Source organism: Sceloporus occidentalis, unplaced genomic scaffold, assembly GCF_023333645.1.
Source record: "Sceloporus occidentalis isolate IW3139 unplaced genomic scaffold, rSceOcc1.0.p SCAF_5, whole genome shotgun sequence".
Taxonomy (NCBI): Eukaryota; Metazoa; Chordata; class Lepidosauria; order Squamata; family Phrynosomatidae; genus Sceloporus; species Sceloporus occidentalis.
In genome coordinates this window covers 92,952,622-92,976,626 of record NW_028316985.1, presented here as the reverse complement: position 1 = coordinate 92,976,626, position 24,005 = coordinate 92,952,622, and positions in this window count along the sequence as shown.

Here is a 24,005-nt window from a genome sequence, read left to right as displayed (position 1 = left end):
AAAGTCCTGTTTTGCACAGCACCTAAACATGATATATATATATATATATATATATATATATATATATATATATATATATATATTGGTGCCTAAAGTGGTCAAAGTGCTCACCAGACCAGTTGGCTTCAAAACACAAATGTGGAAAAAGGATCTCACTATTAGCTGTGATGATTTTAAATGAACATTTAATTTCTTTGTTAAAAGATAATCAAAATTCTGAGCACTGGCAACAAGAAATAGCCTGGATAGAGCCTGTTTGATTGAAGCAGATTGTCATTACATTCTTATACAGTTGGCCCTCCATATTCATGGATTCTTTATCCATGGATTAAAATATCCATGGCTTGAAAATATTCAAAAAATATAAATTCCAACAAGCAAACCTTGCTTTTGCCATTTTATATAAGGGACACCATTTTACTATCCATTGTATTTAATGGGACTTGAACATCCATGAATTTTGGCATCCACAGTGGATACCAAAGGCCCACTTGGATTGTTGTTTCTGCCTACCTGTTGCCCCTTCTGCAACAATGACTTGTCATGTCATGTTTCTTTTTCTCAGTCTCTTTCTATCTCTCTGATTAGGAGGAGGGGGGAGGAAAGGACGGAGGAAGGGAAAGAGATTACCAGTACTTGGACAGGTGTTTGACATGGAAAAGGAAAAAGGGAAATATACTATGAAATATACATATCATTTAATAGGAAAGAAATAAAATCTTTATCTTACTTCAGTAATAACACACCGAAGAGAAGTGAATAGGATGAAGGACGTGTCCCTTGGTTTTTAAGGAAAGAAATGGTCACAAATGTTGGTTTAAATATCCGTGTTTCCCCAATAGGCACATTAAAGCACATAGCCTCTGATTTTCCTTTTCCTCCATAACTCAGCCAATCGGAGAAGTGCCACATGAAATTAGGAAAACAGAAGCCACAGAGGAAGCAATATGAAAACTCAGAGGTGCCCTGGGACTTGTTAGCATTAGATGGCCATATGGTTCAAGTGAATTGGAGAGTGGGGAGAAGCACTGCTAATTATAGCCTTAGCAATGAAAATGAGCATAACTGCTCTCCTCATCAAAACAGCAAATATAAGGAGAGGGACGACGATATAATTATACTTTGTACTAGGGCAGATGCACTTTTTTGGATGGGCTGAACTAGTTTATTTGTTAAAGCTGTCATGTGGGAGTTTGGAGAATGCTGCCACTCTTGTTGAAATGTTATTTGCTTCTTTCAAAATTCCTTGGATGGGAATCTGTCTCAGTTTCAGCCCCCATTGGAAATGTGGGGACTCAACCACTTTGAGTTCTGGGTTTGGGAAAATGACAACAACCACAATGGTAGCTCACTATGCAGGATATAAAGCATGGTTGGGAATATAAAGCCTCATTTTCCATCATTCCTTAGCATTGGGTGAAGGTTGTTGAGAGTTATAGTCTAATCATAACTGGAGAGCTTTGTGATTTCCACTCTTGTGATAAGCATTACTAAGAAAATACAGTATCTGGGAAATGCTACCTAGATGTTGGAAATAGGGTAATGGTGGTCATGATTGCTAGTGGTATCATGTTTTCCTAAACAGAATAAGGGAGAGAATGGGATAGAGTTAAGGGCACATCATAGAAAGCAAATGACATCAATGAAGTAGAAGCAATTTAAGAATAACATAACTTAACACTTACATAGCACTTGAGGAAGGAGATTTAAAAAGACTTCTAAACATTATCAAGATGTTTCAAGAGAGTATATGACAATATAGGCAGGGCTGTTTGTATGCTGAAGCTATAGGGAATTTTAAAAGTGCAGATTGGAATTAATTGCCCTGGAAATATCATTACTTTACTTTTTAAAGACTGCAGTCCTTAGGATTGATAAAATATGCTTGGACATAGGTTCGATGTGCCTGTGAAAATGTCCAAACTAGAGGAATAGAGAAAATGTCCAAAGTAGAGGAGGCCCAGAGTTTGGGAAGCATTGGACTACACTCTTGCCTTTAACAAGGGGATGGTTCCTTTTTTAAAAATAAGTGTTAAAGTACAGTACTTACATTGATCCATGGATAGGTTGACACAAATTTTTGGGATCATTTTTTTGATTAAAATATTTAGATTTATACATGAGTATATACAGTATATCTTTACAGGGCTGAGCAGATTGGCCAGGAAAACATGGGTTGAGCCTGTGATTTCCTGGCCCCAGTGTTCACCTGGGTCAGTCCCTGGGTTGTTACAGGTACAGGCAGGTGTCACTGCACTGACCCAGGACCTGCAACTGGAATATGCTCTTTAACTTGCTGTACCATTGCTTTCACTCAAAAACACCCTTCCCCATCGTCACATCGGATATGGAAATGGGGTGCCGGCCATGTGAGTGCAGCCAGGCACTCCATTACCACATCAGATGTGGTGACAGGGGGTTTCTTAGTGAAAGTAATGGCCAGCAAGGTAAAGAGCACGTGTGTGTGTGTGTGTGTGTGTGTGTGTGTGTGTGTCTACAGCCTGGTTTTGCCATGGAATTTCCTAGAAACTCCATGGAAAACCAGGGGTAAATTTCCTTGGAGTAAAGGCTGTTTACCCTGGGCTCAGGTCAGATCCTCTGGATCTGCATCTGCACAAGCAGATCCCTGCCCTTGGGACTCTGGCCTGTGTCATCTGAACTAAACAATGCAAGGACGGGGGGAACCTGGGCTGTTTGGCCTGTGTATACAACCCAGGAAAAGGAAACTAAGGTAGCACTAACTATTTTTGGGACAATTCACTTTATCATGTAACACATTTTAATACTTAAACTCTCTTAATTTACATCTTAAACGAAGACCATTCAGTAATCTAGTATGTCCAGTTCTATGCTCACAAGAGAAACTATTTCTGCACTGTTCTTTATTTCATGGCATACACATCTTCATCAGCTTTACATGATCGCATTTCATTCTCCTTTTAATGTTATGAAACACATCATTATGCTCATGGTGAAAATCATAACTGTGTTCAATCAAATCTCACTTGTGCGTGAAAACTGTTTTCAAGTAAAATGAAAAGACAGCCCCCTTTGTATTGTGTATTGGGCCACACATGCATATAGTAGATAGGTTTATTATGCTCTGCTAATTTATTCATATATTCATGTTGAGGGTTTCCACATTTAATTTTCCCTGGGGTATATACTTTGAGAAGATCCATTCTTCTGATGCAGTACTACCTGTTCCAAGGAATCTCCTAGGTGCCTATGCTTGGCATCAGCATGAGCACTTTAGACTGTAACTGCTTAGTTTTTCACTCAGCTGATGGGATTTGGAAGAGGGGCATCTATGGAAGATCATGATCTGCACTGGGATTTTCTATGAAGTGCAACACTATTCAGACCTTCATGCCACTGCCCTGTGCCAGTACTTAATGGCGCTGTGCTCACTAGTCTGAACACAGATAAGATCAGTTTTATGAGGGGAAGCAAAACACACAAAAATCCATGTTAAGTTGAAGGCTTTCATGGCCGGCATCCATAGTTTTTTGTGGTTTTTTTTGGGCTATGTGGCCATGTTCTAGCAGAGTTTCTTTCTGACGTTTCCATGTTGTTCTAAAAATGTTGCAGAGGGAAAGTTGACAGTTCAGAAAGGTTTCTGCACAGAAAATAAAATTTCTGCATAGACTGGAGGTTCACTGGTTAAATAAGAACATTGTTATTTTTATATGCCTTAAAAAGTCAACTTTGACGTCTGGTGATGCCATCCTAGGGTTTTCTTGGCAAGGTTATACAGGAGGTTTGCTCTTGATTTCTTCTAAGGTTGAGGGTGTGTAATTAGCCCAAGGTGACCCACTGGAGTTTTGTAGGAGAGTGGGTTTTGAGCTCTCATCTCTCAACACTCAAAGCACCATAAAGGCATTTTTTACATCTAAAACTGCCTAAAACTCGATGGGAGAGGGAAGAGGCAGCACAGAAAATTGTAGTGGAGGCATTTTTAGCAAATTTTAATCCCTCCACCCAAATTTCTTTTAGGAGGCCCTAGGGAGTGTTCGTGGCTCTTGAGTTAAATGTTTCCTACTCGTGATTTAGTGAAATCTGACATGGCTTGTTTGGGAAAGGCCTCTGCCAGAGACTCAGTGCCAGAGGGAATAATGGTATTGGCAGTGCTCAAAATATGATGTGTGTTTGTGGAATGAGATTCTGTCACAATTTGTCAGGTAGAAATAACTGGGTATGACCTAACCATTTCCACATCCTCTACCTTTGAAATTGTTACACTTTGTTTCTCCCGCTGGGTAGGATAGACTGACTAATTAAAAGAAACGTCTGTGTCTAATCATCTTTCCATTGATTCAATCTAGCCTAGAAATTTAAATGCCAGCTTTCTACAACAGAGTAGCTTACAAATACAGTTAAAATGATATCCAACATCTCTAAATAGGGGTAGGTTAAACATAAAAAAAATTGTGAAATATAGATTATACAGAGGCTGGATGGCTATCTGTCAGGGATGCTTGGATTTAGATTTCCTGCATGGCAGGGGATTAGACTAGATGGCTCTTGCATTCTCTTCCAACTCTATGGTTCTATGATTCCCTCTCTTCCTACCAAAAAAGACACACAAATCATAACATTTCAGGATTTTAAAGTCCAGCAAGAAGAAGGCAATAGGAAAGGGAAGAAGGGATGAACATATTTGTCAACACTAGTTTCTTTTAGCTTCTCGTTTTTCTAATCTTAAATTAGGCTTGTCCCAAAATTTGCTATTTTTTTAAAAAAAGCTTAAGTTATGTATGAAGCTTTGTATGCATTTTATCAACATTTATCCAAATGGATGCATATTTGCATGCAATGTTGCCCTGTATACCCATTTTGAAAGTTGCTTTCTTAATATATTGCATCTTAAAATTTATTTTAAATATAATAGGTGGTATGCTATTCAGGATTTACAATATAGTAACCCCAGCATACAACATCATAAATATCACAATACACATTTATGGGCATGGAACTTTTGCAATGAATGCAAATCCCCTACTCCCATCCCACAGCTATACACTTAGGAAGCCAGGCAGTCACACCAACCAATAGAGGTCTGAGGTACTGGAGAGCAGGATACTGAATCATGGTGTGTCTATCTCCTCTTGCCAGTGAGGAGCAACGAGAAAAGCAGTTTTGAACAACAGGGGGCCCTGCTGCTGCTTTTCAAACTGTGCTTTGTTGCCAGGAGGGGGTTAGATGTGCCATTCTTCAGTGCTCTGTCTCCAGTGCCTCAGGACTATTTCATTTAGTGTACTTACTTGGCTTCTAAGGTGGGTTTTGGGAGGCCCAGTCATCAGATAGAGCTGTGATGATGATGGAGCTCCATCAATGTAGCTATGTCTTATAATTCACGATCTCGAGCTCTATTTTTGTGTGTATTTACTTTTAATAAATGCATTTTCTAAAGATGTTTAAACTGGAGAACTCTGCCACAAAATTCATAGAAAGGCAGATTTGAAAAGATAACAAATTTTACTTTGTGTTTTGGTTCAAAAGTGAAAAATTGATCAAATTAATTTTCTTCATCCCTGGCGGAACAACGTTGTGAGCATGAGGAACTCTATGGTACGTTCCTATCAAAAGCCACTCTTATAATCTGTTCTTTGTGTAGGGGAAGGGCTGGATTGTTCCTGAAGTTCTGCCTTCCTCAACTTGTGCTGCAGATGTGTTGCACTACAACTATCATTGTCATTCAACAAGGTTAATGCTGGCTTGGGTGATAAGAGTTTGCAGTGCAATGCATCTAGAGGGCACCATGTTGGGAAAGTTTGGAATAATTCTTCCGAGGGCCTGAACAGACAGGCCAAAATAAAGCAGCTTCATGCCACTTTGAATGTGTACTGTTTAAATGATGCAGGTGTCCTAAGAGGCGGGAAGATGCATTAAAGCTGTGCTTCAGTCCTAAGGACCAGAACACAGTTTCAGCATGGCTTCTGGCCTCTTGGGATGCATGCATTATTTAAACAGTACGCCTCCAAAGTAGCATGAAACTGCTTTATTTTGGCCTGTCTGTTTGGGCCCGGAGACACCTTCCAAACAGTTCAGCACAAACTTCTAAATCTAGCAGTAGAATAATTCCTGTTATATTTGCCATAGGGCCCTTTCACATCACACAATTATGAGCACTGTGACTCCACTTTAACTGCCATGGTGATATTCTGTGGACTCATATACACAGTACTATAACTGTTTAATGAGAAATTGCCTTTGATTTCAACCAGCTGATCCCAAAGGACTTTCTGGTATGCTAAATAGACAACAAGCCAATATTGCATACTTAATTTTCTACCCTTTTTGTATAAATTGGCTGTTGTGTTGATTCTCTCCTTTTGCTTTCTGTTATTGTACTGAAAAAGAAAGGAGGATATAAATTCACATCCCTCCTAGTACCATTGCCTGCTGTTTATTCATATGTCCTTAATACTAAGACTTCTGAAAGTGAAAGTCTATTTGATTGTGAAATTGTTTTGTATCTATTTTTCTTAATGAGTAATAAGAATTGGTCCAAATGATACTGAGCTATGATTTGCATTACAACAGAGTTTTCAGATGTGCAGTGTGCTATATATTTCATGAGACATTCTATTAAAAGATTGATTCTCTGGCATCAGCTTGAAAGAGATGTAATACTTCTCCATATGCCAGTTCCCTTTCTCATTCAAGTGTTCTTTATGAATTTTCATGCCTCTGGAAATAAAACTACGTAGAGGAGAACCTTGGCATTTCATTTAACTCCGCTAAAAGTAAGCAAATAATTTCAGGGACAGATTGAAATGACCCGTCTATACCATTGCACTGAGCTTCTGAACAAACAGTTGAAAACAAAACGTAGATCAGATGAGAATTATGTAAGCCCTGCATGCTTCTTGATCATTCATTTTTCCAAAAGGAGAAGGTGTGGGTGGGGAGAAAAACATGCCTTTTACAAATGCAAAAATACTCATGCTGTCCTAGCAAAGCCATCAGAAAGCAATTTTCTCATTCTATTAGAAGTTGCAAGAAGTAAAAAAAAAAAGAGAATTCTGTTTTATATGCTTTTTGACTGTTCAAAGAATTTAAGATTTCTGTTATACAGTGGTCCCTTGGCATCTACTAGGGTTTGGTCCCTGGACCTCTGTGGATACCAAAATCTGTGGTTCTGCAAATCTAATTAGATACAATGATGTAGTAAAATGGTGTCTAAAATGGGAAAATCAAGCTTTGCATTTTGGATTTTTTTGTGGAATATTTTCAAGCCATGGATGGTAGAATCCATGGATGCAGAATTTGGGGATATGTAGAGCCGACTATATTAGAATTGACTTAAATGTTACAGTAATGATTAGGATAGAACTTTCCATACGGTTATCTATCTCTCAGTAAATTGTTTTCTTATTTTCTTATTTTATCTATCCTTGTTTTATTATTGCACCCCAGAATGAAAACTGTAAAAAAAAAAAAAAAATCTCCCCAGTAGATGAGATTAAGGAAGTTTTTGCCTTCTTTAAGGAATTTTGTTATCACATTTCAGTACTTCTTTGGGACAAACTTCATCCTTTTTTAACTTTGCAAAACAAACAAATAAACAAAAAATACAGTAACAAGGTGTTGATCTTCTTGTTTTCACACAGAGGTGAATAATGTTGTGGTAACTTGTTAACTGATATATATGCATGTTTAGGCTATTCATACGTATATATATTATATTGTGGTTTATTGCACTTAGTGCACTATATTAACATTTTACATATATGTGTGACATTCCTTGTATTACTATGTTTGGAGTATTTTGAAACGGCCCTTGGGCTATTCAATAAACTTTTTTAATGACTTAATATCAAACAATGTGCCAAACCTGCTGAGATACCCTTTCTAAAGATGACAGGACAATGTGTGAATATTTTACATCCCAGTTATGTAGGTCAATTTACTCCATGAACTAGGGTGATATGAAAGGATTTCTCACAGTTGAGAACAGTGTTTGCTGGTAGAGGCATGAATACTCAGAGCACAAGAATCCTTCATCACCTGGTAACTTATGCACCAGAAGATGTGGAAAGGCACTTACAGGGAAATCAATCTATTTGGCAAGTGTCATGCGGGATAGGAAAGTACAGTGGAGCCCGCCACGTAAGGCAAATTCTGCCTATCCTCGAGCCCCATTCAGTATAATGAGGCTTCTGTGTGCGGCGGCATTGCGCACATGCGCCACGGGTGTATGCACCATTCATTAGATTGCTGTGCAGCTTCTGTGTAAACAAGAATCTGCATATGTGTGCCTGCGTATGGAGCGGGCGCATTGTATTCAGGATCAAGCCAATAGACTAAATGATGTTATGACTGGCAGATTGGTAAGGTGTACAGTGCGCCCCTGTCATATGTGGGTGCATTATATGCGGCTTTCAGCATATGCTGAAAGCTGCGATGGAAAAGGCACCATAAGGAGTAATGGCCTGTGTGCCTGTGGTGCATGCATGCTGCTGCGCCACTGCGCTGCCGCAAGCACGAGCCCCATTATTTCTAATGCGGCTCAAGCATACACAGAATTTCTTTTACACTGGGGGGGGGAGGTCTGAAACGGATCCCTCACATTAGAGAATGGACCATGTACCACCACTTTTTGAAGTACTACAGCCCCACTCCTCCATGATGTCATCCAAACCCCCCTTTTCTGCAGAAAGAGACATAGAAAATGCCAGGAGATAACAAGAAAATTCCTCACTCAGACCACTTACATTTGCAATGTGGAACATAAGTGGGGCAGAAATGGAGCAGAATTTCTTCTATCTTACCCATGTTCCTAACTAGGAAAGTAAGATGGAGTGGCATTTGGGGAATAACCCTGTTATCTCCTGTTTGGATTGGACTGTTTTAAAAATTTAGCCTCCTGCAACACAAGGGCTTATGATCAGAAAAGGGAACAGCAGGTATTTTAGGTCAGGAGGATGCTATTGTAACTACCCAGGATCCTTCTGGACCTGGTAATCTGGTGGCCCAAGAGTCAATCCCATGCTACCGTGTCTTATAAAACTCCTACATCTACAACTCAGTACAAACATTTTATTACAAGGAGGCCAACAGGTTATCTCTCTAAATAGATGTTCGGTTTGTGGTATCTACCAGCCTTTGAAGGTGAGTGCCTGAGAAGGTTCAAAAATCCAGCAGCAGAGCTACAGCTATTAACAAACATGAATTTTATTGTGAGCTTTAGCAAAACTTTTCTTGGAATCAAATTAATGCTTAGCAGGAAGAATGAAATGAAAAAAGTTCACCTCAATGAAATAGGTTTTGTTTATTCATTGGGCAGTCAAAGGCTGTAAAAATAATTAAGATACATGACCAGTTCTGAGATTTATGAAAATGCAGTCTCAAACATGGCCTCTAAATAATTATTTAGATGCCTATATAAGTTTCAGGACTGTCAAAAATGCTGAATATTTCTTTGTTTATAGGGATGTTACAGCTTGCACAGCACTTCTAAAAATTAGGCGGCTGGCTCCTGTTCCTCACCCGCCCTTGCTCAATGAATACTGAAGCTGCCAATAACCTAAATCACAAGAATCACATTTATCTGTGAATAGACACTTTTTTTTTTTACTCAAGAAAGAGATTACATATGGGTGGCCCAGTCCCATAATGTATCAGTACAATGTGCATATAGGAGCCACGTGGGATAGACAGATTATGTGGTGTCTTCTCATATACAGCCATGGCCAGCCTTCATATCATATCTATCACGTCACATCCTAACCAAATCTAACTAGTTATCCAGCTTGGTGTGAATCATTCACATTAAAAGCATTAGCTATGCCTCTTCTTAATTCTAGTTCAAGAAATGGCAAGGTGCAGCCCATGGGTTGCATGTACCTCCATCCCACCCCTAACTGATTTTTTGTGTACCTCCCCAGAACATCCAGATATGGACTTGCAACTACTTCCTGTTTATTTGTTGTTGGGGTTTTTTGGGGTGATTTTTGCATATTTAAGGCTAACATGGCCCATGGTCAGTCTTATAAACATTAGCACTCTGGTCATTTGGTGGACCAAATCAGAATTCACATCATCATATAATAGTGGATAAATAAAAAATTTGGAGATGAAATGTAATACTAAGTGCCAATAAAGCCTGGAACCAAGGTGCAAAAGATGTGCTGGATGAAGAAAAACAAAATGAAGCTAAATCCAGACAAGAAAGAGTTACTTACTGTCAAGGGTCTTAACTTGAATTTGGAGGTATGTCAACCAGCCCTGGATGGGGTTACACTCCCTCTGAAAGACTGTGTTCACAGCTTCTGGATCTGTCACTCTAAATGATAGCTAGATGTGAAGGCCAGGAGTGCAAACTATCAGTTTTGGCTGTTATGCTAGCTGTGCCCCTTCCTAGAGGAGCTAGAAATGGTAGTGCACACACTAGTATCCGCAAAGCTGGACTTTGCAATGCACTGTACATTGGGCTACCTCTGTTCAAAGTTTGGAAACTTCAGTTAGTTCAAAAATGGCAGCTAGATAGGTTACTGGTACATCCAAGAATGATCATATCAAACTAGTAAAACAATTCCACTGGCTGCCAATTAGTTTCTGGTCAAGGTACAAAATATTGGTCATTACCTTTAAATCCTTACATGGTTTTGAGCCCATGTTACTTTTAGAATAACCTCCTCCCATATAATCCACCTCATACACTCAGGTCCTTTGGGAGATGCCTAGTCCATTCAGCCAAGACTAATCTGGCAGCTGTCAGCCAGTGGACTTTTTTTTCAGCCACTCCTAGACTGTGGAATGACCTGCTGGAAGAGATTTGACAGCTAAATACACTCTCTGAATTTAAAACAGCATTAAAGACCCATCTCCTCTGGCATGTATATCCGGTTGAATTTTAAATAGTGAATTTTAAATTATGCGTTTTAAACATGGATTGATTTTTTAAAATATCTATTTGTCTTATTTGTTCTTTTAAATTAATGTTGTGCGGTTTTAATTCATATTATGATTTTCACTGATGTGTATTTTTAACTGATGTTGTATGTTGTAAATTAATCTGTTGTTGTTCCGTGCCATTATTCACGGGGAGCAGTGGGTAAGAAACAACAACAACAACAACAACAACAACAACAACAACATTAGCAATTGAAAGAGGACCAGTCCAGTCTCCCATGAAAGGGTGTTACAAAGCCTGCAAAGATCCTTTCCTGTTTTCTCACCAACCAGGACTGAAATATTGGTGTGACCAAGACAAGCCTTCTCCCAAAGGTCTTAAGACTTGACTTGGTTCGTGTAGGGAGATCGTGTTTCAGATGGTCTGGATCTAAATTGTATAGGGCTTCATCTTATCACTTTGAATTATGCTCCCCCACAATATAATATAATCACTCAGTTACATTCCAAGCATGCAGTTACATTTCATATCTGTAAATCTGCATGAAAACTTCTTAATATGTAGTCATACCATTATCCATTTGTTAGTTTAAATCAGGGTTTATCAACCAGGGAATCCTTAAATTCTACAAGAGGTCACGTTCTACAAGAGATTGTGACTGAAAAACACACACACCCTTTAAAGTGGTAGATTCAGTAATTTTTTATGCAGGGGTTCTCAGAGACTTGAATATTAATTCAAGGGTTATTCCAGGGTAAAAAAGCCGAGAAAGGCTGCTGCAAATGTGCATCCCTCTTTTCTAACAAATGGTGCTGGAGGCAGCTAACAAATAAAAACAATATTCAGAAAATGAATCAAAACCAAATGGAAAATAAATAGATAAAACACCTTAATTAAGTCAGTGAAAACAGTGTTTTTTCTTACACGAAGTAAATCTCTCTCTCAGCTGTTTGAAAACCTTTTGTGTGAAGACAAAGTATGTGTCATGCCAGTGAGCTATACTCCTTCTCTTATGGTCCTTTTTAAATTGCAACAGTATTGGGGATCAGAGGTTGTTTCTCTATCCAAACATACATGTATTCCACATCCTGGCTACTTTGTTAGTCATAGTTAGGACTATATTCCATCCATTGCTCAACTGTGGCTTGAGACTGCTCTTAGGATCCACTAATTTGTTCATGTAGAGAAAGGATGGGTAGTTGCATGTCTTGCAGTCTTTCTCCTCATTGGTCACGTATGAAATGGGGGTTCAGTGACATCTGTAGGGTTGGACAGTTCCCACCTTTGAGATACAAAATGGAAAAAAACCCCTAAGATTTTTAAAAATCAAATGTATAAGAGATGAAAACTGACAAATCAATCCATCCAGAAGGAGGGCACTGAGTGCTTATTTCTTATATTTCTGAGTTTGAATCCCTGTGTGTTCAACCATGTTCATGCTGAACTAGAGGAGCCATTTCTTCTCAGAGGCTCATTTTAAAAGTGCACATATTAATTAATATCTCATCTTTCTCCCAGCATGGGATCCAAGGTGGTGTGCAACCTTTTACAAAACAATACAACTGAAAAACCCTAAGTACAATAAAAACCACAATTAAACCAAACTTCTGTTTAAAAACACAAGTTAAAAATGCAAGTGAAAAGCAGTTTAAAAAACATGTTTAAAACATATTGAGAAACACATTAAAAGCTCCATATTAAAAGCCCTTTTAAATTAAAAGGTTTTTACCTACCAGGGAAAGACAGTAAGGAGTGGGCCAACTGGACTTCCAGGGAAGGGAGTTCCACAACTTGGAGCAGCCCCTGAGAAGGCTCTTTCCCATTTCCTTGCCAGACATGTCTGGGATGGTTGTGGGACTGAGAGAAAGCCTTCCTCTGCAGATATTAAAGTTTGTGTGGGTTGATATAGGGAGATACAGTTTTTCAAATAATCTGAATCCAAGCTATGTAGGATTTTAAAGGTCATAACCATAACTTTGAATTCTGTCTGAAACGGATCAGCAGTTAGTGGAGGTGTTTCATCACGGGGATTACATGATACTTATAACCTGACTCAGTCAGCATCCTGGCTGCAGCATTTTGGACCTGCTGGACTTTCTAGGTGGGAACATGAGGACAGAGTGTGCATGGGGAGAAATGTGGGGACAGAGTGGGGGACAGCAAACGGGGGAAAGCCTGACTGGGTGTCACCCCCTCTAGGCTGTCATCTCTATAGTCCACACCAACACACCCCCTAGTGATGCCATTGAGTATGCTTACCACATCACCATTATCAAAGAAAAAAACTCATGGCAATATTATTTATGATAATCTCAACGAGTCTATTTCACAACATAACATTTCAATAAAGTTGTGGCCTGTTTAAAAACTAGTGAAGATGTTTTCATCTTTTATCTATCTTCTCAAACCCTGGTGAAAAAGTTTGGCCAGGTATATGTTTAAGAAGGTTATGGTTCTTAAAATGCCAACATCCATAAGTCTAGAAAATTGTAAGTCAGTTTTGTGAAATATTCTTCCAAAGGCTGAAATCCACTTTTTAATCCCAACTAGGCAAATTTATTAAATCAATGAGTCTTACCTGTGGGATAATCTACCAAATTTCCATTGAGTCAGTGGATTCACTCCAGCTAGGACTCACAATTCTATTTAGGTCAAAATGTTTTGAATAGACTATGTTGTCCCATAATGACAGTAGAGTTTCATACTGTTTTGGGGACCAGGGCTATCATAAGGATGCTTTAAAAACACTGGAAGAAAATAGCAAGAGATATAGAGATGATCTCAAATAGCAATTCAGGGCTCTGTGTGCCTTTCTATTTTCTCACATGTGCTTTTGTTACAAGATGCATTGGGAAATGTATAAGGAATGGAAATGGACTATTTTATAATTGGGAATTTCCATTAATTTCAGTAGGATATGCACAGAAGATTCTGCATTGCACCCATTTTAAAATACCCAGAGGAATGTTTGGATTCTTTCAAACTTCATCACCAGTATCCTACCTTCAATTGATGTAGGACCTCATTAATTACCATGATGATCTTTGCAATTCCCTCCCACAGAAAGTGATGAATGCAGTCATTCCTGAAAGCAATCAATTTGAAATCTAATTTGTTGGCGAAATGAACCATATAAACAAAATGCCACTTGCAGTTTGACTCAAATGAGATGTGCTTAACGAGCCTATCATTGTCTGAAGTCCTCATCACTCTGGAGTCACAGCTACATAAAATGTTATAAATCTGAACCAATGCACACAAAGTATTATGTCCTGAATGAGGTAAAACGTGAAACAGACACCCACCTCTGTGGAAACATCTTTAAATCTCACAATTTTTCATTCATTGTTTTTTGGGCAGTAGCATGTAGAAAAGTAACACGGCCAAATGTGAGTAAATGAAAACCATGACTATGTCCATATTACAATAAATATTACATTACAATCTGAGTTGAAACCTCAGGTCATGAAAACATGAATTTATGTCTGTTGTTCTCTTTAGAGCACTGTGAGAATTATAGTTTTATGAGGTGGTTGAACATTCTGAGTTGTGATTCTTAGGCTAAAGAGTTTACCAGGAAGGAAAAAAACACCCCAAATAAGCCACTGGGAATATGTCTACATGTGCTTATGGTTTGGAAACAAAGCAAACACAGACACAGAAATTTACTCAAATGGTGGCTGAGATCCTGAATCATGCATGCACAGTGTTCATCTGTACTTACATATGTAGTTAAATGGTTTCTGCTATACGCTTCTACTGAATACCAGCATTGTGTATTGAACTATCTGTGTATGACTCTGTTTGCTGTTTGTGCAACTCCAGTGAATTAAGTGCTGCATGATGGCACTGGCAAATAGCCATGCATTATCCAAGAATGTGAAACCTCATATTACACTTACAGAACTCCAGTTACATATCTGTGAACGGGATACAGACATTAAGGAATGGTAATATAGTACAACCTGCTAGCTGATGTGCGCGTGTCTCTCTCTCTCTGCGTTTCTTCAAGTCACCTGTCAGCTTATGATAATGCCATGAATTTTATAGAGTTTTCTTAGGCACATAGTACCACTGCCTTCTTCTGAAACATAGCCTTTAGCACCTGGTATGCCTTGGCGGTCTTCTGTCCAATCAAGGGTGATCCTACTTAGGCCCAGAACAGACGGGCCTTTGCAGTGCCCTCGTTACATGCAAGGGTTGCCTGGTGGGCAGAGTGCCCACATGCCCGGCAACCCTCGCATGTGACGAGGGCGGCACAGCTGTGGCGCGCCCACCAGACAGGATGCATAGTGGTGATGTCACAGCTGCACCACTTCCAGATGTGGCGGCGCAGCTGCGATGTCACTGCAACAGCTCTGGCGCTTTGCGGCGTCGCAGCAGTGCCGCAAAAAGGAGCTACTTCCTGGCGCTCCTTTTTTGCTCCACAGCAGCACTGTGCAATTTGATTGCTGTGGCGCTCCTGTGGAGCAAAGAGAGGTGCTGGGGAGGTGCCTCTTTCTGACAGTCTGTACCCCGCCTTAGTTTCTAAGATTAGATGGGATCAGTATATTTACAGAGGCATAAAACTTCAACCTATAAGTTACTCAGCCCATACATTACTCAGATGGAAAAGCCATGCCAGAGCCTGATTCCTTATGAGGTCAACAGAATCCTGTATGATTAACTGAGCCAACTGATAAATGCTGAACTGGAAGCTCTATTACTTCCTCTTGGCCAGGTTACTGGTGACAGTACCTTCATCAGTTTGAGGCAGACAGTTAGATCTTTAGATCCCCACCAATAGTATGCGTTCATAAATTGTCATGCTCCAATTCAAAGTATGGTTATTAAATTATCAATAATTACATTTATTAAATTATATTTAATAAAAGTATAGCTATTAAATTATACTCTTGTTTTAAATGATATTTTTGTAGCTGCAAGAGTTTGGGGTTAGGGCAAAGGTGGGAATCACGTGTTGATTCCAGTATTCCTCACTATTGGCCTTACTGGCTAGGGCTGATGGGAGTTGCAGTCCAACAGTATCTGGAGAGCTATTTGATTCCCACCCCTCGGTTATTTGCTGGTCAGCATGTGACAATAACTACTGTATTAAACACAAAACAAAAAGCCAATGTGCTATGTTGTCCTGTGCACATCATTTTGGTGATGAACCTTTGGGAATAAGCCCAGGAAATGTCAGCTTATCAGTACTGTCACAAACCAGTGGCCACCCAGGAATCTTTAACACAGCGGCACATCTGATATCTCTCATAGAGTCTATAGAAAAAGAAGCATTTGTATTTGGGGTTAATGTGCGGGGAGCCCAGGGACTTGTGCAAATGGTTCCATATGATTAGTTGGAAGTGATGAGTAAGAGTGATAGGAAGGTGTTAGTAAGAATGATGACAGTAGTGAGCACAGTAAAAGACACTTAAGGGGCCAGGGGAATGCCGTGACTGATAGCGGGAAGCCCAGCTTCACTCTCTCACATCTCCCATACTTAGATCACGAGACAGCATGTCTCCAAGCTTCTGACTCGTGATGACCTTGTCTTTTTCCTTTCCAGCAGGCTTAAAGAAAACATTTCCACTTTGCGGCTTTCGCAGTACATTGGAAAACACCTCTCAATATTTCTCACCAAAGCCCTTAACTGAAAACAGTTGATGTATCTGAAGAATTCCTTGTCATTCTTAAGTCTCTCAGTTTTTTATTTATACTGAGATTCCCCACAATGAACACAAAACCTGATTTTGTGATTTATATATAAATAGTCATTACTGACATTAAACATATCAAATAAAGGTAATCTACCCAATTCCTCCCTCCTATGAGACAAAATGTTGTTTGTCGTTGTTGTTGTAATGGCTTCTCTTTGTGTGCAGGCAACAGAGTTTGAGCAAAGGTCTATGGCAGTGATGATGAACCTTTTACACACCGAGTGCCCAAACTGCAACCCAGACCCCATTATTTATTGCAAAGTGCCACATCCCTCTGGCTTTCTAGTAAGAAACTCTGGAAAACTCTGTGCTAGGGCGACAACATGTGTACCACAACTTACAGTTGTAAGGAAGAGGAACCTACTCCAACCCCTTGCTATGTAGGAATATCCAACTAAAGCTCTCTTGAAAGATGCCAATCTAACCTTTTGCACCATGGGTGACCACAGCATCTGTAGCATCTGTTGCAGAGGTTTTGATTAGTCCCTAGCTAGACTGATGGCCAAGTTGGTCCTCTCATCATGTTGACCACAATAGATTTGTGATGTGTGAATGGAGCAGTAGGTTGTGAACAATTTACCTATTTACTTCACTGCTAAAGATGGGGAGAGATGTATGTAGAACCTTCTGCTTTAAATCCCAAAATTGCATGAGTGGCTTGGAGTACTATGCCCATTAATTTGAGTGAATTGTTCGAGGTGCCATTTATTGTTACACCACAAGCAGCAAAATGTACTGGTCTGGTCTTGTTTGATGGAAGATGCTGGAATATTGCAGGATAAAGCTGGCTGGGTTGCACTTGTGCTAGCATTAGAGCTAGGCTACAATTCCATATTCACAGGTAAGAATAAACATTTGCAATAACAAAGGAAAATTAATGATATAGTAGGAAGATTTTACATTAAAAATAAAGTGGACATATTATTTCCCCCCATTTAATTAAGAAAACTCTAGCTGTAGGAAAGTAATTAGAATCACTAACTTACTCTCCATCTTCCACAAAGAAGATACTGACTCTTGTCTTAATTTGAAGTGTTGCAATGGTAACCTGAATGGAATGTGTCAGAACTGTGACAGCTCCATGAATAAATAGCTCTCTTTTAACTTTGCTATATGAAAGGACGTCAAAGGCTGACAGGCATAGATCACAGTTATTACCACTATTGCAATAAAAACTATTAATGCCTTTTCTAAAATACACGGATCAAGTTACGTGTGTAAATACAACTTTTCTTAATATAAACTTTATGACATTTGTAAATAGGGAAACAGATATGTAAAATTTAATTGCTTACCTTGGGTCAAGCTTCACAATAGCCAATGAAATATGACAATCAATTGTCATAAATAAAACTCAATGAACAGAACCTGAACAAAATTGTCCAAGCTGATTTGCAACTCTGCCCTTAGATCACACTTGCCTCTGCATAGCCTTGCACATTTACTCTTGAAGAAGCAAAATACTGCTTAGGTCCAATATCAGCAAAGCCAGAGTAGTGCAGTGGTTTGAGTGTTGGACTAGGACACTGGGAATTCAGGGTTCAAATCCCTGCTTGGCCTCATACAGAAAGTGTCCTGTTCTATGACAGGACCCCAATGGTGCCAAAAGGCTGCATTGTGCATTTGTGCTCTGCAAACATAGGCTTTCCTACACATCTATCACTATGGGCATTTCACAGATATGTACAAAATAGCAGACATACAATTGCCAGACCATGTAAAAGGAAATTATTAAGACCCAGATCAAGAATTAGAATGCCTAATATTAACTGCTTCCAGGAGCAGGAAGAAAAGAGATGGAAGGAAAGTGAGGAATGGATGGATCTGCTTGTTTAAATCTGTTAACTAATATATATTGTTAAGGGATGCAAGATACAAAATTTTGGTTTCTGTGGGAGGCATTGCTGAGTTTGATCCAAGTACTGACCTGCTGCAGATTGTCACAAATCAAGGCAATAACATGCATGATATTCGCTAATCTCTCCTAAACTTTTTTGAAGAGGAAGAATGAGACAGATCAATTTCTGTTTGGAACACTTATCCCATGATCACATCTGCATGATAAGTTGAACGTGGAGTTACATGACTGCTTTCTCCTTCATGCAAAGTCTCTAATGTGGGCCAGTGCCTGAACTGGTATTAGATGTAAATAGATGAGAACCAGGACATGTGAAATTATTTTATGTGCCCGAGAAGGCAGCACTAGCGGCCATTCTAGCACTTGTTAGACCAGGAGTGGGGAAAGTGTGGTCTAGTTTGCATGTGGCCCCTAGGGCCATTTTTATTGCTCCCAAGGACTACCAGGGGTCAAAAATCTAGGCAGCCTGACACCATTTTGTCCACATTTTGGACCCTTGGGAAGTGAATAGGAAACCACGTCTGATAGAAACATTGGCGCTGTACAGACCAGTGCTATGCGCCATCCTGCACACGTACTAGGGTTGCCTTAGGGTGTCCTTTCCAGACGCCCTGCAACCCTAGTATGTTGTAATGGCGGCACCCTTTCTACATGGACGCCACCATTACGACGTCACGGCTGCGCTGCCTCCAAATGGGGCGGCGCAGACGTCTTGGCACCCTTTCAGCATCGCCAGAAGGAGCTCCGAAACGGAGCTCCTTCCTTTGTTTGTGTTGCTGGCGCAGCCTTTACATGGCTGCACCAGCAACACAAAGGAGAAAGGGGCCGAGAGGCCCTTTTCTCCCTTTCCCCACCACTGTCGGGGGGTCCTTGAGACATGAAGCCCCAAGGACACCCCTTTCCAGGCCATGGGGAAGCAGCCTGGAAAAGCAGTGGATCAGGGCCTCAGGGCTGCCACTGTGGCAGCTGAGGCCCCGATCTGTAGGGGAAAGGGGCGGGTTCAGGCAACCCCAAAGGGGTGGTCTGTACACCGCCATTGTTCTGATTGAAAAAGGGGCCCCTGGTGGCGCAGTGGTTGAATGCCAATACTGTAGCCATAATATTGTGAGTTCGATCCCAGAGGGCTCCAGGTTGACTCAGCCTTCCATCCTTTCATTGGTCAGTAGAACGAATACCCACCTTGTTGGGGGCAACTGGCTTAAAGATTGTAAACTGCTCAGGGAGTGCTTAGTTCACTATGAAGTGGTATAGAAATGTAAAATTGCTATTGCTCTTCAGGGTATAAAACAGTGCACTCTGAAACATACCAAACATGCCGCTCACATCACATTAAGGGCATCTAGGGCAAAACATTTTTAGGCAGTAGTCTTATAGAGTGGTAATGCAGCCCCTGGCCTCTTGACAGCTGCCCACCTCATGTCTGACCACAGGCTGCCTAGTAATGGACTGGATATCTGAACCCCCTTGTACTATTTTTAGAATGGAAATTGTTTTATATTTTGTCCAAAAATATGCCATGGGCTTTTATTTGCATGTTAATAATATGTAACATATAAGAGGAAATACTTTTCTCCAGTATACCCTTTCACCCTACATTATTCCTCCTTGTACCTTGTTTATGGTGACAAGCATTTTAAAGCTGGTGACACTATGGAGATGTTTGAAATAGGTATATGCAGGAAAATCAACCATGAGAGAGCTTTCTTCAGACATATAGGGATCTGGTGGGATTGATATTCCAGCTCCATCCATAGAACTGCAGTCTTTTTGCCCTCAGATCCACTCCCTACACCTGAGCACAGCTGCCAAAGAACAGCCATTCATCTGTTGTATTTATAAAGGAAGGCAAAACCAAAAAACGTTCTGTCTAAAAATGGAATTTTCTTTCTAATGCAGATATGATGGATTTCTCTAAGGTAGACTAAAGCTTAGCCACAAAAGGACAGACCATTTTTTTATCTTAATAGAAAACATAGTTTGTTACATGTGAAATATATTCACAAAGAGTATTAATACTGGGTGCAGCCCATTTCTAGTTAAGCACTTTCAATTGTCTTTGAATCAGTAGGACCATCCCCAGTGGTACTAGATTGTACAATCTGTATCTACTTTTGAGAACTAATTTATTATAACAGTAAGGCTTAGGGACAGTTTGCATGCAGCAGCCTCCATCTGGAGGTCATTTTAAATTGCTTCAGTGGCAGCTGTTAGCACATAGTGAGCTGTTAATGTGTAGTAATTGATCACATCCATTGGATGATTTTTTAAAACCACACTACATTTTCCTCTTTTTTCTTTAAAAAAAATCCTTTATCAGGAAATCTGGGGAAAAAAATACCATGAAGTCTAAACTGCTTAAAGCTAGACCTATGTGGAATATTGGTGGAATATTGTAATTCCAGACATCTTTCTCCCATTGTCTATTCTCCTCATTAATATCAATTTCACATTTGCATAAAGATGGCAGAAAAAGCTCAAAGGCAATTTAAGAAGGAAAGGACAAGCAGTGACATGGGTTCCACATGCTTAAATACAGAACTGCTCTACTCAGGAGAGAGATTTGTGGCTCTGATTTTAACAGCAGTGGTATGTCGTTCAGATGATGATAGTGATGATGATGATGATGATGATGATGATGATGATGAGTATGCCTATCACCCCCCCCCTCCCGATTGAGACTCAAAGTGGCTTATAACAATTAAAAACAGTGCTCAACATCCACAAAATATAAAGATTAAAACACAGTTAAACAATTCATCAAAATAAAATCAGGTTAAAAAAAATATTAAAACACACACACACACACTTGCACAACAATTAGCAATATCCAACTCATTGTGTAAAATGGGCCTTATATCATCACTCACCAAATGCCTGTATATCAGTCTTTGATATAAAGGATATAAAAGCGAGAAGGGCCTTCCTAGCAAATCTCAGAGCATGGCTGGTTTGTAAAGGAGAATATGCTCCTTCAGATAATCTGGATTTGAGCTGTGTAGGCTTTAAATATCATAACCAGCATTTTGCTTTATGCTGGTTGTGCTGGAGGGAGATTATGTTCTATGTTCCTACTTTTCAGTATCTTTCCTGCTTTCCACTAATCTTATTTTCATGCAGATTGTTCCTTGAGCCTATATCTCCTCAGATGAGCTCCAGTTTTGGATTTGACCTAGTTGGAGGAGACTGGATTTTAGAGTTAAGATGTGACCACAGACAGGGTTGAATGCTTCTCATAAATGCACTCCTTGGGTTGTTATACGTAGATTCTCAAGTCTCTCTGTTTACAACTCTAGAATCTCTATCATGGCGGCAGTATTGCATTTCAGTGCACAGAAATGCTACTATCCTGTCTAGTTTACTCCTATGCTTCCATTAAACCAGGAATGGTAATTATACAGTCTTCCAGATTGTGGCTGGCATCCTGTTAGTGAATTATGAAGACACACTGATGTATTTAAGTCTTTTGTTCCAAGTCTCAAGTCCTTGCAAGGTGCTTTCTAGTCAAGTCTCAAGTCTGGGAGCCAACTTTTAACAGACGAAAAGAGAGGTGGGGAGCCATTCTCAGGGGAACAGCAAGCATGTTATCAATGGGCTTGAGGCAGGGCTTGAGGTCTGCTTGCGACCTGCCCCTATAACATATCAGAGAAGTCTTCTAAAGCTTTCCAAAAACAGTAGAAAGATTCCTCCACCTCATGCCCATTGACTAATGCATTAGCTGTTCCACTCTGAGAAACCTGCCCCATGCTCTGTGGGTGGGTCTTGCCTACTGCTTGCCTAACCGTAAAATCGGTGCCACAGTTACACCTGTGACATCTTAGTTACATTCCCTCATGCATGTTCTCAGTGCCATTGCAGTTTCCAGCATACCCCGCCATTGACTATGATGATGGCTTGGACCTGCAGTCCAATAACAATTGGAGGCCACATGGTTCCTACATCTGCATTAAACTGTGGAAGAATAAGACTGTAATTGAATTATTTACTTTGGACTAGATTATTTTCTAGTCCAGCTTCAGATGTTTCAAGTGATGGTGATGTCATTGTATCTGTGGACAATAATACAACCCAAATGTATTCTTAGACAATGGTGGGATTTTTTAAATGGAGGGATATTAAATAACAATAACAACAATAACATTTTTTCATTTATTTTATATAAACTACCTTGAAACAGTTGAAAGCAAATATGTAGGAAGGCACCTAATCTGTCAGTATTTCTTTTTCATAAACAGCTGTCTGCTGGAAATACAAGAAGCAGAATTGATATTCAAAGGTATGGCCACTTAAAACCTTTCCAGTGAAATCCTCACAGAAAAGAAATGGAATTTTGGGAGAGCACTATTGCTGCAATACAGTTTTTGTATGACAATGACTGATAGGCCTTGTCCTAGTTAACATGATTTTTACAAGGTACACTATAATAAACCACATTATGTCTTTCAGAACCGAAAACATATTGGGCCTGATTTAGTCAGGTTAAGGACTCATGAGAGGATTGTGCATGGATGCCTCCCCCAAATAATAATAATAATAATAATAATAATAATAATAATAATAATAATAATTTTCTTATATCCTGCCTTTCTCCCAATATAGAGATTCAAGAAGTATGGATAGTTTGTGGCTCCCATGGCAGTGGGACAATGGATCCACTCTAGATTTAGTCTATGAACTATCCAAGATAACAAACCTGTTTTGGGGGTGGAGTTCACCAACTTGGATAACACCTTTAAACCCGTAACAGATTCACCACCCTGCTGACATAGAAATCACCAGCCACCACCTCCGCTAAGTCCTGAGAAATGCGACTGGGGTCCCATGGTGAGAGAAGATGGCAAAGAGATGGAAGTAAATCAGAAAGGGGCAAATAGCCCTACATGAAGTTGCTGGGCAGCCTTATAATCGAGATAGCTATTTTGAGAAAAAGATAGTATAAGACTATTAGCATTGCAGCTTCAAATGTTTCCCCAAGCTAGCAATGGAGGCCCAATGGATCAGGAATGGGTCTTCTTGTGCATATGAATGATGATTTCCCAGAATTCCATCTGAGTGGCTTACTCTTCAGGGGGAACATTGATTGGGTGGATAAGAAAATTTGATTTCCTTTGTTCAGAGAAGTCAAAGAAAAGCAATATATATATATATACATGGAATATTTTGCTGTTTTTATTTTTTAATTCATACATTTAATGCTATAGATTAATTACAATAGTTTGTAGCATTGTAGTATACATGGCTGGCATACTTTTGGTGTCATATGCATGTGTAAACTCCCTTTAACACATGGTTGTACTTTATGAGCAAATGCATAATGTCCGTATTCAGCTGAAAGTTATGAAAGCTCGGTTATGCAGGTGTTGCCACTGCACATCATGATGCATTGCATATTTCACATTGTGTATTGTACATCACTGAACATTGTCCATGGTTGCACACTGTACATACATGTGCAGAGTGCATTAATTTTGTAGTGTTGTAATTCCGTAATGAAATGGCATAGCTCAACTGAGGCCCTGAACATAAGTTACACTACAACATTTCAGTGCAGCATTTTAGCTCATGTTTTTATCTGTATCTGATTTAC